Below are 17,706 nucleotides of genomic sequence, written 5' to 3' on the forward strand. Positions count from 1 at the left end.
TATCTTGATATCTCCCAAGTCTTTAAAGACATTCCTGGAATGTAAAGCTGACAAAACATTAGCTGACAGAGACCTAACTAGTTTTAAAGAGGATGTATATACAATTCAAAGAAATAAGAATGTATTCAACAATTACAGGTTTTCTAAGACAAATGTTCAGAGAGAGGGGAATCTTTTCTCACATCTTTAAGAGAAAGAATTAAGCCTCTTACTTAAATTTTTTTTTTTTTTTTTGTCTTTACAGCATGTTTTGCTTTCTTTTGACTTTGAAACAGCGGACAAGAAAAGTCCAATTTAAGATTTGTTTATGTGTAGAGCTGTTCACTACGGTTAAACAACTAACACTGTCGAAAAAAAATATTCACCATTCCTCTTTGGCTTCCACGTAATTCAAAAGTTTTAGAGGGGGAGGGTGGAGATGGGGTTGACATTAATTTGCCCCAAGCAAAGAATGTGGTTCACCCAATGTACAGGATACAATGCCTTAAAAAGTCGGCTACAGGAACACACCCTCGAATAGTGACTAATAAAACCTATCATACTGTTACAGATCACCTAGTTATCTTTGTTTAGCTCACATTACTCATTTTCCACTAAGTTCTTTTGGGGAAGGACGCTTCCGAAACAATCCTCACTGGAAGAGCAAACCAATTTGGGTTCTTCGCGCATTCTAGACTCTGGAAGAGGTAAGGGCTTATTATTACAGGGGACCACTCTCAGGACCTGCTGTACGCTTAACAGCATCCATCCCAATTCCAGCATTGAGTGTCTAACCCTCTTTTTTAAAAGACAGTCTCAGGCACTGGGAATTACAGGAATGAGAAAGACACAGTTCCTGCCTTAGCCGAAAACCATTCTAAAAGTATCAATGTTATAGTTGATGCAACTAAAATGTACAAGAAAAGGTGAATGATTCTGAGGGTGAAAAGTGCGTATTCAGGGGTGCGGGGTCGCGGCCCCAAAGCGGCTTCCGTTCCTCGAGATTTCAGCACCCGGGATCGCCCAGCACCCGGCGGGCACACTTAACATTTTAATCACGACTCCGCCCCCACCCTCCGAATTCCTTTCCGGCTGCCGACCGGCCGGGTAGTCCCTTCCAGACGGCCCCAGCTTATCACCCCCGGCCCGGCCACTTCCCGGTCGCGGCCAGGCGAGCCTCCCAAAGTTTCCTGTGACGCCGCCGTCCGCCTCCGGCCCCATCCCGCCCTCACTCCCACCCCCGCAGCCCTGGACGCCGGGTAGAGAGGAGCGGGGTCAGAGGGACCAGGAGGGCAGTACGAACAGGAGGACTTCGAGACCCTACCCGAGCTGGGTAGCGGACCCAGAGGGCGGCAGCCACAGGTCCACGCCTCCTTTCGCCGCGCCCGCAACCCCGGGTCCGCGCGCGCCCACCGGGCCTGGAGCCCGAATCCCACCCCTCCGGGTCCAGAGCCAATCGGCCGCGCCCCGCCTCCTGGGAGGTGGGGGAGGAGGGGGTTGGGGGCCGGGCGGCAGCTCCCGCCTCTAGCTCGTGCCCATTGGCTGGGGCCTCGAGGGTGCCCGAAGACCGGAGTGCAGTTTGATTGGCCGCAGAGGCTCGTGACAGCGGCGCCCATTGGCTGTGGCAGCCCCCGTGACGCGGGGTGGCGACTGGCTCCCGGGTCTGAGGGGCTCCTGCTTGTCAGGTTCTAGGTAGGTGAGTTTCGCGCCGCCGGCGGCTGGCGCTGTTGCCCGGGGCAACGCCGAGGGAGGGGGGGAAGAGGAGGGCAGGCAAGCGGAGAACGGGGGCAACACTCCCTGCCCGCAGGGGGGCGCCTGGGACTCAGCCCTGGCTGCGGCGGCTGCGCCGAAGGCTCTTCCTCCGCCCTCGGCCACCCCCACTCCCGCCCCAGGCTGCAGGGTCTCCCGCCCGTCCTCCACCCGCGGCAGAGCATTCCTGTTTGGGGCTCGGGCCGGGCTGCAGACCCGGCCCGGCGAGGCAGGCCCCTCCCACCAACCCGGGACTGGAGGCTGAGGGGGCGGGTGCCGGCGCGAAAGGGTTGAGGCGGGCGCGGCGGCCCCGCCCCGTCGCCGGGTCGGTGGGCTGCGGGGTGTGGGGCGGGGTAAGCGGTGCTGTTGGGCACCACCCATCACGCCCGTACACCCTTGTCTTCTAGCGCTCCTCTCCTGGCGCAGCCCTTCGGCTGGGGCGGCCACCCCCAACCCCTAGGTGTTCCCTCAGTCCCATCCTACCTCTCGGGCCCTGAAGTCCCCCTTGACCCGCGCAGCCCGTCCCCAGACCATCTCCCATGCATCAGCCTCCCGACCTCCCGCTTTTATCCCCAACCTTCGATCTCTGCTCCTGTCTTGGCCAGAGGTGACCCCCAAGACACTGTCAAGAGAAAAACTGTTACGTGTGAAGCTCATGCAACCGGGGCAGTTACTGCTCTGTACTCTCTTGGCCATTTAGGGTTGAGGAGGTGTTTCGAGGCACCTCTGGGTTAGTTTTCTGCCTCAGAGTTTTCTCGCTATCAACTTTCTGAAACGATAATTGTGTTGGTGTTGCTAGAGCCGGGCCGGGTACGTTGTGCACAAATTAACTGTGAAGTTGTCGTTTTTTACTTTGTACATTTGTGATCTTGATTTCTAGTGCAGTGCAGTCCCAAATCTAATAATTTATTAAGGCTGTTAGTCTTTCATTTTCGTTCGCCGTAATGGTTAAAAAAAAAAAAGCTGCATACATTCATAGTGGTCTGTCACTTTGACATTAATTGCTCTAAAGGTGCAGTCGTACCATTTTCCTCTTTCTCCAGGAATTCTAAGTTAAAACAATTTCCCCAGTGGAGTCACTATGTATAAAAGTGTTACGGAAAAACCAGTAAAATACCAAACTATTTTAGTGATAAAAGACTAGAAAACACTTTTTAACCAATGGAATGGGAATAGGATTAAAAAAAAACCTTGCAAAATGTAATTATTTCAAGAGTGTAGTGTTGTAGTCTTGGTATACCTGTGTAGTCTTTAGAAAGAAATATTCAAGAACCACACATTTGTCAGAATGCAAAGGAAGGCTGAATGTAATCTTTTGTAATCCAGGAATCTTTTTTGCTAGTACTCTTGAACCAAGGGAACTATACTTCCAAAGGTACTGAGATTATATTAAGAGAGTATGTAGGCATACTTGGAAACCTTTTACCTGCCTTTTTTTTTTTTCTTTTTTCCCCTGAATGGCCTTTGGTCAAGATCTGTTTCTCTTCTGCACTGATGGTAGGCAGCATTAAATATGTAACAGGTAAAATTATTTAGGGTCCAGTTAATGCAGCTTCTGCACTACTTTAAAGGTTGATGTCAGTAGTTTGGAAGTAAGAATTCACACTTTTGGTAGACAAATCACTTTCATTTCATCTTCAACTATTACATAGTTATAACTCTGGTCTGTGAACTTTCAAGCTGCCATTTTATTTTCTCCTTTATTTTACTATGTATGAAAATTTTCAAACAATGAAGTAAGGTTGAATTGTACAGTAACTACCCAACCGTCTACACAGCAATAACATTTCCCGGATAGCTGTTACAGATAGTAAATATAAAGGAAAAGGGGAACTGAAATGATCAAGTTTGAAAACCAGCATAAATGTATAACATACCAAAATATTGTAAGAGCTTAATTTCTATTTGCAGATGGAAATAATGTTTATAAAAACTATAGTAATTTAATTTTCTTGAGACTTACAAAGCAATCTTGTGAGTGAGTAGGAAGTCATGTTTGTACATCAAGGCCCAGATGAGTAAGTTGCATTTTGGTAATAAGAAAAAAAATCAAATGAACTTGTTATACAAATAAAAGCTTGTTTTAAAATTGGACTCCTGTATTAGTAGATGATAGTTTTATACTTGATCTTTGAATGAGCATCTTCTTTTGAAGACAGGTCTAAAGGACTGTCTTTTTCGATTATTCAGTGTTTTGATTATTAGTATTTATCGATTATTCAGTGTTTCAGTAACAAACAATAAGTTGGATCAATCTTATGCATGTTGTTTTGGAATAAGTATATTTTTGTAATGGAAAAAAGAAAGCCTATAAATGGGAAGTTTTAGTAGAACTATTTCATGGAAAATGAAGTAATTATCTAGAAACATTTAACTCAGTATTTTGATAGGACTCACAACTATCTTGGGTGTTGTTTCATGGTGTTGCTAAAAGAATGTTTTAACACAGAACTTTAGTTTATAATAAAAGAATAATAAATGGGTATAAGTTCACGTATGTGTATATTTGTAATTTTTCCATACTTAGGAAATTTCTGCATTCTTCTGTAAGTATTTGAATCCTGCTTTTCAGTTTTAGTATACCCTAAATTTGTTTTTCATTCTTAGCTCATTTATATAACTAATTTCTTAAATATTGAAATTAGGAACTATGTCTCAGAATTTATAGATCTTAGATTGCCTTGATATTATTTCTCCATGTCTCATTTGACTTTGGCATGCTTATGTATGGTTAATTTACCACACCACCTGAGAGATTAAAAAGAACAAGCAGGTCATAGTTTTAGAACTTCAAAAAGAATAAAATGTTTAAATATTTTTTAATTGAAGGTCCAATTTTTTTTTTACCTGCCTCCCTCCCTCTTTTCTTCTTTCTTTACTATTTTTATCTTTTTTATAAAAGTTAAATAAGCTAAATAGACTATAGAGAAGATGAGGTGCCTAGCTGGCTCAGTCAGTAGAGCATGGGACTCTTCATCTCAGGGCCATGAGTTCAAGCCCCACGTTGGGTGTAGAGCTTATATTGAAACAATAACAAGAACAACAACAAAAGAGTATAGAGAAGAAAAGTCACCAATAATTCCATGATAGTTAATACTTTGGAAAATTACTGAAACTTTTGTTTCTTCTGTAACACTCTAATGATCATAGCAGTACTATGGTCTTTATTGCAGTATATCTGCACCTGCACCTAAACTTGCAGTTCCTGAACTTGAAACTTGGTTACTGTAATTTAGAAGAGGGCTCCAAGATCTGGAGGAAAAATGGAAAAGAATAAATAGAGGACAGATTAGAGTCAGAACAAAAGAAATCTGACAAGCAATTTCCCACTTCTTACTATTATAAGTATAAATATAATCCTAGTTACCCATGTGAAACTGCTGTATGGCTGACAAAATATGGGACCTCTCAAGTTTTTTCTTTGTGTTCAAAATATCTAGGTCAGATGAAGTTTACTTAGTGCCTTTCTACAAAAATTTTTAGATTTCTCCATTTTGGGGGATATTAGATAATTAGTTTTATAAAATTAAATGTCATGGATGACTTGGAATTATTTCTTAAATATTTATATATACTTATCAAACAATGACTAATATTTAGTCTATATATCATCACTTCCTATAAGCTTGATATCATTTCCTCCTTTTGAAGGTTTTAATTAAAATGCTAAAATTTTTAATATAGGTGTTTTTTGCCAGGTTGCAGGGTGTAGTGAAAGAAGATTCATTTCTTTTGGAGCTAAGCTAATTGGGTTTCAGTCACAAACCAGAATTTTCTTCTGTGGGATCTTGGGCAAGTTAATGTAATCTCTTTAAGTCATAGTTTCCTCATCTGTAAAAGGATAATAAGATTGCCTCACAAGGTTGTCATGAAGAAGAATGAGACAATCTAGCTAAAATGTCTGAATTTAGGAAGTCCTCAACTTTCATATTCAGTTCCCTACGTGGTAGCTTTAATTTTATCTCTTCTAGTATTTCTGTGTTTATTCTACCATCCTAAAAGTCCCCAAATTTTAGACTTCGGATATTCAGTAATGTACATTAAGTAAATCAAATGACATTTGTATTTGTACAAAGGAAATAATTAGTGTTATCTCCTACTAGCTGTTCTTTTATAGTTCTTCAATTGCCACGTCTCAGTAGGGATAATTGGAAATTCACTTTAAATGCTTTTTACCTCAAAATATGTCTAGTTTGTCTGAATTCCAGAATTATTTTTCTTCCACCTTAGATTATCATCTGTTGGTGGATGGTTTCCCAAAATTCCTTTCATTTTAACCACAAATATTTGCTTAAAAGTGGTACCGAAAAGCTAAATGTTACTTTCTTAAATCTCTAGTATTCCTCCCTTCCTTAAACCGCATTTACTTAACCTATTTAAAACTTAAAGTTTATTTCCAGGGGTAATAGTACTTAAACTCTTATGTGAATCTTTTCCTGCTACTACTAATATGTATGATTATTCTTTAGGGACCATTATTTTATAAATATCCCCATTTCAAAATGTGTGTTGTATAAGTGTAGGATTCTAATTCCTAAAAAGCACTCACCTATAATTTAAATGCACAGACCAGGGTATCATGAAACAAGCACTGAGCTGTATAAAGAGTTAGGAGTTGGACCACATAGTTTTTATGTCTTATCTGGCAATAAAACAAAATTTTGTATCTATTTCAATTTTTTTCTGACTCAAGTACAAGATATTTACATGTGTGACATATTCTAATGTGCAGTTTCCTAGCATGCTATGTGTAATTCCATCTCACCCAATCCCCACGCAAGAAAGCGTATCAGAATGCAAATGACTAAGAGTGACATCATTATGGGGATAAATTTGAATCTATTCTGATGTCTCAGGGAAAGCAAGTCATTTAAAAATGTGTATAACTATTATTAGTAGTTGATAATCCTTGAGACACACCTTACAGTACTAGCGTTGAGACCCACGTTACTCCTACATTTTCCTGAAACGAAGGCCTCTTCACTTGTCCATCTTGTAATGCTACAGAAGAAAAGATTCCTGTATTAATTTTATGTAACTGATAATGAAGAGTCTTACATTTAAAAATCAGAGTAACTGATAATGAACATTTAAAAATATGTGAGCAATAACTCCATGGTCTTTATTGTAAATAAAATAATATGAATTGTTCTAGAAATATTGAAGTTTTCCAGTATAAATTATTTTACTTGCAGAAAAAGTATTTCTGTAGTGGGACAAATGGTTTTATTTATTTTTTTTAAAGATTTTATTTATTTATTTATTTGACAGAGCAAGAGAGGGAGAGAGAGACAGAACAAGTAGGGGGAGCAGCAGAGGGAGAGGGAGAAGCAGACATCCTGCTGAGCAGGGAGCCCAACAGGAGTCTCAATCCCAGGACTCTGAGATCATGACCTGAGTAAAAGGCAGATGCTTAACCTACTGAGCTACCCAGGCACCGCAGGACAAATGGTTTTAGGAGAAGGGGAAGCCCTTAATGCTAGAATATTTATATTCTAGGTGTTTAGTGTATAAAAATGCTCTTTACACTGGTTCATTCAGAAAAGTATCTTTGAAATTACATTGCTGTGCTTTTAAATAAACATCCTGGATGGATGTTTTATATATAATATACAGATAGAGGTGAAAACGTAGAAAACCTATGCTTATTGAACCCTCAACATTAACAAGTGGTATTTTCTCCAAAGCTCTGTGGATCTATGATACAACTATCTCCATAAAATACAGTCAAATTTAATTAAAATTTTTAAGTGATCCCTTCAGACCCTTAACAGTTCTATTAAATAATTTTTTGCTTCTAAAATGAAGTCTGGATAATTTTGCATTACATCATTAGTATATATTACAGAAAAGGTTCCTATTTTTGACTCTTGTGTCCTGGGGTTTGCGGAACAAGAGTATTTCTGATTTGATCACAAAGGCTGCTGCATTGTCACAAAGATGAAGAGTTAGTTCTTGGTCACTGCAATGCCTAACACTTGCTGCTGTTTCTTGGGTATGTTGTCCTTGGAGTTGAACACTTCTGTAGTTTGTGTCCTTTCTGCTCTTTGAGTGTCCAGCTTGGCAGGACTTCCCAGCTTCTCTTATTAGTTGGTTGGGGCTCTTTTGTTAATTTCATGTTATACAAAGCAAAATGCATTCACTCTTACCAGTATTCAGTTTGGATAATAACTGGATCAGTATCTACCCTAGTCGCTGTACCACCCCTTACTTCATGAAAATGTTTACAGTGTCCGCACTTTCTCTTGAACTAAATTTCCTTCAGAATCACATGCTTTCTATATACTTTCTTATACAGGTTAACCATCATTTCAGCTTTCATTAAGGTTTTTCAGATTTTCTAGGAGGAAAGGAAACATTTTCAGGCAACACCTTTCTTTTTCAGTGTGGAATCTGTGGTTTATGGTAGACTTTCTAACGATGCAGATCCAGTCACTGCCACATTTCATATCCATTCTAAATTTACTCTAAGTGTATATATTCTGGTTAAGCACCATCACTTTGTGAGGCCTTTTAGCTTTCTATGTATTGAATAAATTGGCAATAGTAAAGTAATTAAAGGGATCTAAACAACACAGTTGTCTCAGATAATTATTAATGGCAACTTGTTAGATTACTATTCCAATTATTTATAAACAGTTACATTGGACAAAGTGTAGGATCTTTTTTTTTTTTTAAATTTTACTTATTTATTTTTGAGAGAGAGAGACTGCATGAGCAGGGGGAAGGAGCAGAGGGAGAGGGAGAAATAGACCCCGAGCTGAGTAGGGAGCCTGATGCGGGGCTCAATCCCAGGACTCCAGGATCATGACCTGAGCCGAAGGCAGATGCTTAACCGATTGAGCCACCCAGGTGCCCTTATAGGATTGTTATCCAGGTTTATATATAACAGAAAATTTTTACAAAGCAGGAGACTGATTTCTTTCTCTTACTGATATATACAAGTATGCGTATATATGTATAAATAATATAACATATTTTGTTATAATTATTTGTTCATATATGTTACTTTTTTTTCTCCCCTCTTGAACATTTTAAACTTCAAGGTAGAAACAATTTCTGTCAGTAAAAGTTTTTGAGTAAATTACATGGATTCAGATACTGTTATGGGGAAGGGGCATTAATATTTGATGCCTGCTGAAAGTGTTAGACACTTTTTATGCATTTGTTTTGATTTTCTTGACAACTCTGTAAATTGGATAGCTTGTTTTTTCTTTTTAAATCTTTTTTTTTTTTTTTAAAGATTTTATTTATTTATTTGACAGAGAGAGACAGCGAGAGCAGGAACACAAGCAGGGGGAGTGGGAGAGGGAGAAGCAGGCTTCCCACTGAGCAGGAAGCCCGATGTGGGACTCAATCCCAGGACCCTGGGATCATGACCCGAGCCGAAGGCAGACGCCTAACGACTGAGCCACCCAGGCACCCCTTGTTTTTTCTTTTTGTGATCTGAAATCAATGTCAGGTCACAACCTGTATCCAAGGAGACCCAGCTATAAATTGTTAACTGGGGTTTGAACTTAGTTTTTTTATATGCTAAACCTGAAATGAATGCAAATGGTAAATGTCTATAATAAACCATTAGCAGTCCTGGATTTGACAGCAGTTTCAACTATCTGGGAGTGATTGTAAAGGTCCATGTTGAAATATTTGCAGTTTTGCTCCAAAGAATTGTTATTGGAAGTGAGACCCTCGTATATGCATGACCCTAGCTAACTGCCCAATGTTTACGTCTTGTCTTGGCTTTATTTTCTGTTTGAGGTTGTCCTATATTATAACTTTTGTCAAGTGATGAAACATTCTTTCTTTATAAAAAAAATTTCCTGAAAAAAAAATCAGCTGCTAGAAATAAAGAAAAAGTAAAGAAGTCTAAGAAAGTGGTAGATATTAGCCAGAAAATAGATATTTTTGAGTAAGTGTAAAAATGGAATGTTGAATCCAGTGAGTCTTTGACTTGATTGTGAATCAATCCACCACACCTCCTAGGAAAACAAAAGTTGACTTGTGAAGCATTGTTACTGAGTGTTCCAGCTCTATCAAAAATTCTCATGGTTTTAGACCGATTTCTTGAAAATGTCAGGGATCTTCTATTCATAAATCCTGTCCCACTTCCCTTCTCTGTAACCCTTAATAATATTTGAAAGAGATTTGACTGTTTATAAATAGCTGCTAATTTTTGGAAGTTGATGTAGTTCTTATAAATATCTTAAAATATTAACTTGAATAGCAGTATCCTCACTTATAGGTATAGGTATCTTCTTCTGACTTTCACAATTATTACAGAAGAGTAGCTAGACCTCGGTGATGGGCTCTTTCTAAGGTTCTGATTTCTCTTTTGTGCTTTGGAGCCTATGGTTTGATTTACCCTATGGCTGGAACTGGCATTCTAGGATTGAAGTGGCTTGGCTTAGAGACATTGCTATTATATATAGTAATACAGTTTTTGGAGGAGGGTGAAGGTGGTAAAGAAATAGACATGTCCTTAAGTTGGTCTACATTATAAAAATAATTCAGAAATGTTCCATGTAACATAAGAGGTGGGTTGTACAGGAGTGGCAGAGAGAGCAGGAGGACATATGACTCTTCCTTTTTTGGTCATGCCACAAATGTTAATAGAATACTCACTCCATGTAAGGACTTACCTTATGGCTCCAGGTAATTATAAAGAGGAATTTCAGACTGTTTTCCTGAAAGAGAGTATGATATGTGGAAAGAGCATTCATATTAGAACCAGACCCACCTAGGGTTGAATCTACAATACCAGTAATTTGTTGTATAAATTTAGGCAAATAATTTAACTCTTATAGCTTTAGTTTTTTTCATTTGAAAATCAGCTATCAGTTTATCTGATAACTGATGATAAATATGAAAATTTTCAGTTCCTTCAGTTGCATGAGATCAAAACCCATACTAGCTTAGGCCACTGGCTCAAACAGGAGTGTGCTTCTTCAAATGCAGATGGTTTTAAAGGTTCAAACAATGGTCTCATGACATACTCAGTGGCTTTCTCTTGTGTTACAGGTACTTTCAGGTAGATTTTCTCCATGTGGAGCCCTCTGATGGCTCTAGGCTTACAGTCTTCCAGTTTAGCAGGCCCAACATAAAAAACGTTTCTCTTACCCATAGTTTTAGTATAAATCCTGGGATTACATCTCATTGAATGAATTAGATCATGTTTTCATCCTTGATGTCTGTGGTCGGAGGGATAGCTTCTGATAGTAGGCCAGATCTGGATCCAGGTACTAACTGCTGGCACTGGTAAGAGGAAGTATGGTCAGTCACATGGTCTGAATCATGTGGGATGATGTCACTGAAAGAAAGACTGCAGTGTGACCAGTGGATACTGGACAAGCATAACCAAGAGATTCCAATGTGCATACATGTCCTTCCACACATATATAACCTTGAAAAAAATGCCCTTACCTGACGTAATGCAAATTTTTCACTTACAACTTCCAATTTGCATTTACCACCTGCCCCCCAGCAAAGGAAAGCAACTCAAAGACTCATTTAAGTACTGCATCTAACTTTAAGTCTAACGTCTCTGGGTAATTTCTCTCAGTTCTGTTTGAATAGATAACCTTAGGGTCTAGGAACTTAAGTTTAAATGATAAATATAACTAATTGTAATAAAGCCTGTGTTCAGTGGTAGAAGAAAAATAGCATAAAGGTAATAAAAACTCTCAATTAGAAAAGAGAAAAAGGAGAAACAACGCACAGAGATTTTCCATTCCATGACATGTGCATATTTCATTGGACAGGTGTGGCAAGGACTCTTTGCCCTGGCAGTGGAAGAAGATTTTTGATTAGCCAATATGGCTTTCTTTGGTTCTACCACCTGGGAAGGTCTTTTTTGTTTTCTTTTCTCCTAGATACAGCCAAGATGAGCGTTGAGAGATTCTTGTACTGGGGACTGCATTGCCTCAACAACTCACTTTCTGTTTTGAAGTTTTGGGGTCCCAGGAGCTATCTTAGGGGTTGAGCAGTAACAAATCTTTGTTGGGAGTGGTTGGGAGTTTCTTAGGCAATACAACTTTTTATAAATTTAATGTTTTATTTATTTGCATTTGATCAACTTCTCTCAAGTACCTGAAGTCTGAATCCTAGTTCTTGAATTAAATCATTGCCTGATATGCCTCTAAACAATTTGTCCATCACTGTAACCCAGTGGTTCCACATCATGGGGCAATTCTTACCTCAGGGAACATTTGGTAGTGTCTGGAGATAGTTTTGTTGTTATAATGAGAGGCTGGGATAGGGAAGTAGGTAGATGTTGCTAGCGTTGTGTAGGTAGAACCCAATAATACTGTTAAACATCCTACAATGGACAGGACAGCCTCCTACAACAGAGAATTGCCAGTAGTACTGAGGTTGAGAAACCGTGCAAATCCTAGTTTTCTCAGTTTTCTTGTTGGTTTCTCTTTCTAGCCATTGAGAGCGCTTCTCTAGGTAATAACTCAGAGCTAATTTGTCCCTACTTCCAGGATGTGTCACAGTGGATAGTTCTTTTTTTTTAAAGATTTATGTATTTTAGAGAGAGAGAGAGAAAACAGGAGTGGGGGGAGAGGGAGAAAGGGAATCTCAAGCAGACCCATTGCTGAGTGCTGAGCCAGACACGAGGCTTGATCTCATGACCTGAGCTGAAACCAGGAGTCAGACGCTCAACTACTGAGCCACCCACGCACCCCGTGGATAGTTCTTTATAATGGGTAAATATCTTCTTTGCTAGGATGCTTGGGGATGAGCCTGGAGCATTAGGCTTCTCTCATATTTTGTTTTTGTGTGGTTAAATGTTCTAATTTTACTTTAGGGATATTTTTCATCCCCATAAATTGCAAGATTATCAGCCATCTTGGATTTGTAATGAAATACTTAAAAGATTTTCTTTTATTAAGACTTTACTCGGGGGGCCTGAGTGGCTCAGTCAGTTAAGCGTCTGCCTTCAGCTCGGGTCATGATCCTGATGTCCTGGGATCAAGCTCCACCTTGGCTGGTGGGCTCCTTGCTCAGCAGGGAGCCTGCTTCTCCCTCTCCCTTTGCTGCTTCCCCTGCTTGTACTCTCTCTGTCTCTCTAATAAATAAATAAAATCTAAAAAAAAAAAAAAAGGACTTCACTCAAAGTGTGCTTCTATTTTGAATGAACTTACTGAAGACTGCTGCATAGTTGACAATATACCAACGTCCTAACATTTTTTAATGAGTATCCTATAGTTCCATCCTTGGTAGGCGCATAGTCCAATTTACAAGAGGTGGTAGTTTACCAGCTGCTTTGCTTATTAAGGAGTGCTGACTTCTCATCCTACCAATAGAGGGATACCAAATACCCTCCACTTTCTACTATTGACTCAGTTCCACATTTTAGGGCTGTTACTTGTATTGCCTGATTTCTGGCATAAATTTTATATGTATCAGGCTTCTTTTAGATTGTAGTGGTAGAAACCTAGTTAAAAAAATTAATCCTGGGCGCCTGGGTGGCTCAGTTGGTTGAGCGACTGCCTTCGGCTCAGGTCATAATCCTGGAGTCCCGGGATCGAGTCCCGCATCGGGCTCCCTGCTCGGCAGGGAGTCTGCTTCTCCCTCTGACCCTCCCCCCTCTCATGTGCTTGCTCTCTCTCATTCTCTCTCTCTCAAATAAATAAATAAAAAAATCTTTAAAAAAAAAAATTAATCCTTCCTGTATCTGTAAGTGGCACCTCCATTCTTGTTTTTGATCCGACCCCAAACCTTGAAGTTATCCTTGACTCTTTTTCTTTTATTTCTACCACACAATAATTCAGCATATTCTGTTGGCTTCAAAATATATATGAAATCTGACCAAGTTCTCACCACCTCTATTTGGGGTTCACTCTGGTTCCACCAAAAGGTATTCTTACAGTACCTTTTGCTCAGAAGCCTCTGTCCTCTCTTCTGTTTAACTTCTAACAAGGCTCCCCGCTACTACTTTGGCTCTCAGGAAATTAGCCTCAGAATATTAGTGTCATCCTTTTAAAAAGTAAGAGATAATTTCTTTCCTCAGAATCTTGCAGTGGCTTCCCATGTAACTCAGAGTAGAAGTTCAAGACCTCATAATGAACTAGTTTTTGTGGTCCTGCTCTTCTTCCCTCATGTAAGATCTTTCTCTGAACTCAGAGTTTTCTATTGTTTCTACCATGCAGGCCTCCTTGCTTGTCCTTAAATAAGTGCTTCACACTTACTGTTACCCTGGCGCTCTTCTCCAGATATCCATATGATTTCCTTTGTTATCTCCCTTAGGTCCTGGCTCAAATACCATGTTCTAAGTCTTTGATCACTTAACATCAGTTTGTAATTGCCTACCTTTCTCATATTTCTTGTTACCTTTTTCTGCTTTGTCTTTTCTCTTTTTAAAATTTAATTTTATTATTTTTTTAAACTTTAAGTTCCATTAATTAACATATAGTGCATTATTAGTTTCAGAGGTAGAGTTCAGTGATTCATCAGTCTCATAGAATATATCACACTCATCACATCATGCACCCTCCTTAATGTCCATCACCCAGTTACCCCATCCCCTACCTCCCTCCCCCCAGCAACCCTCAGTTTGTTTCCTATGATTAAGAGTCTCTTATGGTTTGTCTCCCTCTCTGATTTCGTCTTGTTTTATTTTTCCCTGTTATATGTTGAGGTATTGACCTATTTTTATTGATTCTGAGGGGGGTTCTCAGTGCTTCCTGGACTTGAATGCTTGTTTCCTTTCCCAGATTAGGGAAGTTCTTAGCTATAATCTGCTCCATTATACCTTCTGCTCTTCCCCCTTTCTTTTCTCTTCTTCTGGGATCCCAGTTATTCTAATATTTTGCTTTATGGTATCACTTAATCTCTCAGATTCTCTCCTCATGATCCAGTAGTTGTTTATCTCTCTTTTTTTCAGCTTCCTTATTTTTCATCATTTTATCTTCTATATTACTAATTCTCTCTTCTGCCTCATTTATCCTAGCAATTAGAGGATTGCATCTCATTGATAGCCTTTTTTTATTTCAACTTGATTAGATTTTAGTTCTTTTATTTCTCCTGAAAAGGATTCTCTATTGTCTTCTATACTTTTTTCAAGCCCAGCTAGTATCTTTTTTTTTCTTAAAAGATTTTATTTATTTGAGATAGAGAGAGAGCGAGTGAGTGAAAGAGAGAGAGAGCACAAGCAGGGAGAGGGACAGAGGGAGAGGGAGAAGAAGGCTCCCCACTGAGCAGGGAGCCTGATGTGGGGCTCGATCCCAGGACCCTGGGATCATGACCTGAGCCAAAGGCAGACACTTAACCGACTGAGCCATCCAGGTGCCCCTGCCCAGCTAGTATCTTTATAATCATTATTCTGAATTCTACACTTGATCTTAGCCAAAAGGCCGAGAAGCGATCGTTATTCTGAATTCTAATTCCAACATTTTACTTATATCCATACTGATTAGGTCCCTGGCCAGTCAGTACTTCCTCTTGTTCTCTTTTTTGAGGGGAGTTTTTCCATCTTGTCATTCTGTCCAGAGAAGAATAGATGAACAAGAGAACAAAATACTAAAATGGCCCCAGAGAAATAGACACTAAACAAATCAGAAGAGACTTGAAACTGAAAAAAATAAAATTAAAAAAAAAAAAAAGAATATAATCAGGTGAACAGAACAGAGCAATACACTGGATCCTGTGTGTATTTTGCTCTGTTTGTTAGAAAACTAGATCCCAAAATTGTAAAGAAAGAAAAACTTATATATGTACAAAAATAAAATTAAATACAATGAAAGGATAGAATGTAACTGTAAAAATGAAAATTAAGAGACAAAAAAGAATATAAAGAGGTGAAGAGAACAGAAGCAATACACTAGATTCTTGGTGTATTTTGGTCAGTTTGTTAGAAGAAACTACATCACAAAATTGTAAAGGAAAAAAACCCATATATATAAAAAAAGAAAATTAGGGGCGCCTGGGTGGCTCAGTTGGTTAAGCGGCTGCTTTCGGCTTGGGTCATGATCCCGTGGTCCTGGGATCGAGCCCCACATAGGGCTCCCTGCTCAGCAGAGAGCCTGTTTCCCTCTCCCTCTGCTGCTCCCCCTGCTTGTGCTTGCTCTCTCCCTCTCTCTTTCTGTGTCAAGTAAATAAATAAAATCTTAAAAAAAGAAAAAAAGAAAAAAAAGAAAATACAATGAAAGGATAGAATATAACTGTAAAAATGAAAGTTAAAAAAGACTTAGAGTTGATAAAATAAGAAATTGGTTGAAAAAGAAAGTGAAAAAAATTAAAAATGAAAGACTAAAGAACCATGAGAAAAAAACCATGAATTCTAATACTATTTTCCCCTAGCACTGGAGTTTTGCAGTTCTGTGTGATGGGTAAACTTGGTCTTAGCCATATGTTCTTGCCAGTCTTCTGGGGGAGGAGGGGCCTGTTGCAGTGATTCTCAGGTGTCTTTGACCCTGGCGGAATTGCACCACCCTTGCCAGGGGGCCAGGCTAAGTGTAAGTGACTCTGGATTGCCCTAAGTGGCTTTTGTTTCCTAAAGGCTTTCCGTGCAGCTTTAGAGGATGAGAATGAAAATGGTGGCCTCCCAATCTCCAGCCCCAGAGCTGAGAGCTCGGGGCCCCACTGCTCAGTGTGCCCTCAGGGAAAAGCAGTCAATCATTCCTATCTCCATGCTCACCCAGCCCCTGACCCAGCATTTCTATCTCAGGCTCGTGACCCTACTTTGATTCTTCAAACCCTGTAGACTCCTCTAGCGTGCATCTGTGTTGCTCCTGCGGGGGGAGAGAAGGGGTTCTCCCCATGGTTCTGCTGCTTGCTGGGCCCCTGCTCGGAGAGCAGTCACCCGACCATGCCACTGTGGTTCCCGGTTTATGGCAACCCAGAGCTGAGAGCCCACTCCTGGGCTCGGTGATAGCAGCCGGCTTCCCTGCTCTGATGCCTGAGAGCTCTGCTGCACTCATGTACTCCTGGTCTCCCTGTGACCCTGAGGGTCCTGAAACCACACTGCCCCACTTAGGATTCTGCCCCACTTCACCACCTGAGCACCTTTCAGGCAGGGACGTCCCTCACCGCAGCCGACTTCTAAAAGTTCTGATTTTGTGCTCTGCTGCTGTATCACTTTCTGGTAGCCAGCTTAGGGAGGCTCCCACCCCTGTTTATCTTCCCATATATTGCCTCAGATTCACTTCTCTGCACCTCCTACTTTGCAGAAAGTGGTCGCTTTTCTAATTGTAGAGTTGTAACTATTCTTTTATCTCTGGTTGAGTTCACAGATGTTCAGAATTACTTGATAGGGGATATAGCTCAGTGGTAGAGCATTTGACTGCAGAATGACTTGATAGATCTAGCTGAATTCCTGGGACCAGACAAAACTAAGGTCTCCTACTCCTCTGCCATCTTGGATGCCATTTTCTTTTTTTTTTTTCAGATTTATTCATTTATTTTAGAGAGAGAGAAAGAGTGTGGGGGGTAGGGGCAGAGAGAGAGAGAGTCTCAAGCAGACTCTGCACTGAGCATGGAGCCTGACGTGCGGGGCTCTCTCTCAGGACTCTGAGATCATGATCTGAGCCAAAACCAAGGGTGGGACACTTAACCAATGGACCCAGGCCTTCTTCCTGCTTTTTCTTTGTAACACTTATCCGGACTTTATACTATATATTTTATGTATTTATTTTGTGTTTTGTTTCCTCTGTAGAATGCAATCTCCATGAGGGAGGAATTTTTGTCTGAGATGTTTTGTATGAAAGTGCATGGTACATAGCTTAGTAGGTTCTCAGCAAATATTTGTTGAATGAATTAATTTAAAAAAGTAATTTATTGCCACATGTAACTATTAAGTCTGAAACAGTTGTGGGACTGAAATTACCCTCCGGAGGGAGAGAGATTATTCATTAAGCAAATCTCTCCAGAGGAGGATGGGAAAGTGTCTTTAGGTTTAGTGCCCTAGAATACAAGTAAATATCAGAAAAAATATATAAAGTAACATAAGAAATATGAGAAAAAAAGGAATATAGGTAA

At 40.0% G+C, this 17,706-nt stretch overlaps 1 protein-coding gene across 1 annotated transcript in view; it reads left to right on the plus strand.

Annotated features, from left to right (window-relative positions):
* The first annotated feature begins 1,616 nt into the window (after positions 1-1,616).
* The window catches only part of FER (FER tyrosine kinase), a 427,159-nt gene continuing 411,069 nt past the window's right edge, over positions 1,617-17,706 (plus strand). The window contains exon 1 of the mRNA XM_021701487.2: positions 1,617-1,671. The gene's annotated coding sequence lies outside the window, so the exon portion shown is untranslated. The remainder of the gene's footprint in view (positions 1,672-17,706) is intronic.

This window comes from Neomonachus schauinslandi, chromosome 7 (assembly GCF_002201575.2).
Source record: "Neomonachus schauinslandi chromosome 7, ASM220157v2, whole genome shotgun sequence".
In the NCBI taxonomy this organism is placed as follows: domain Eukaryota; kingdom Metazoa; phylum Chordata; class Mammalia; order Carnivora; family Phocidae; genus Neomonachus; species Neomonachus schauinslandi.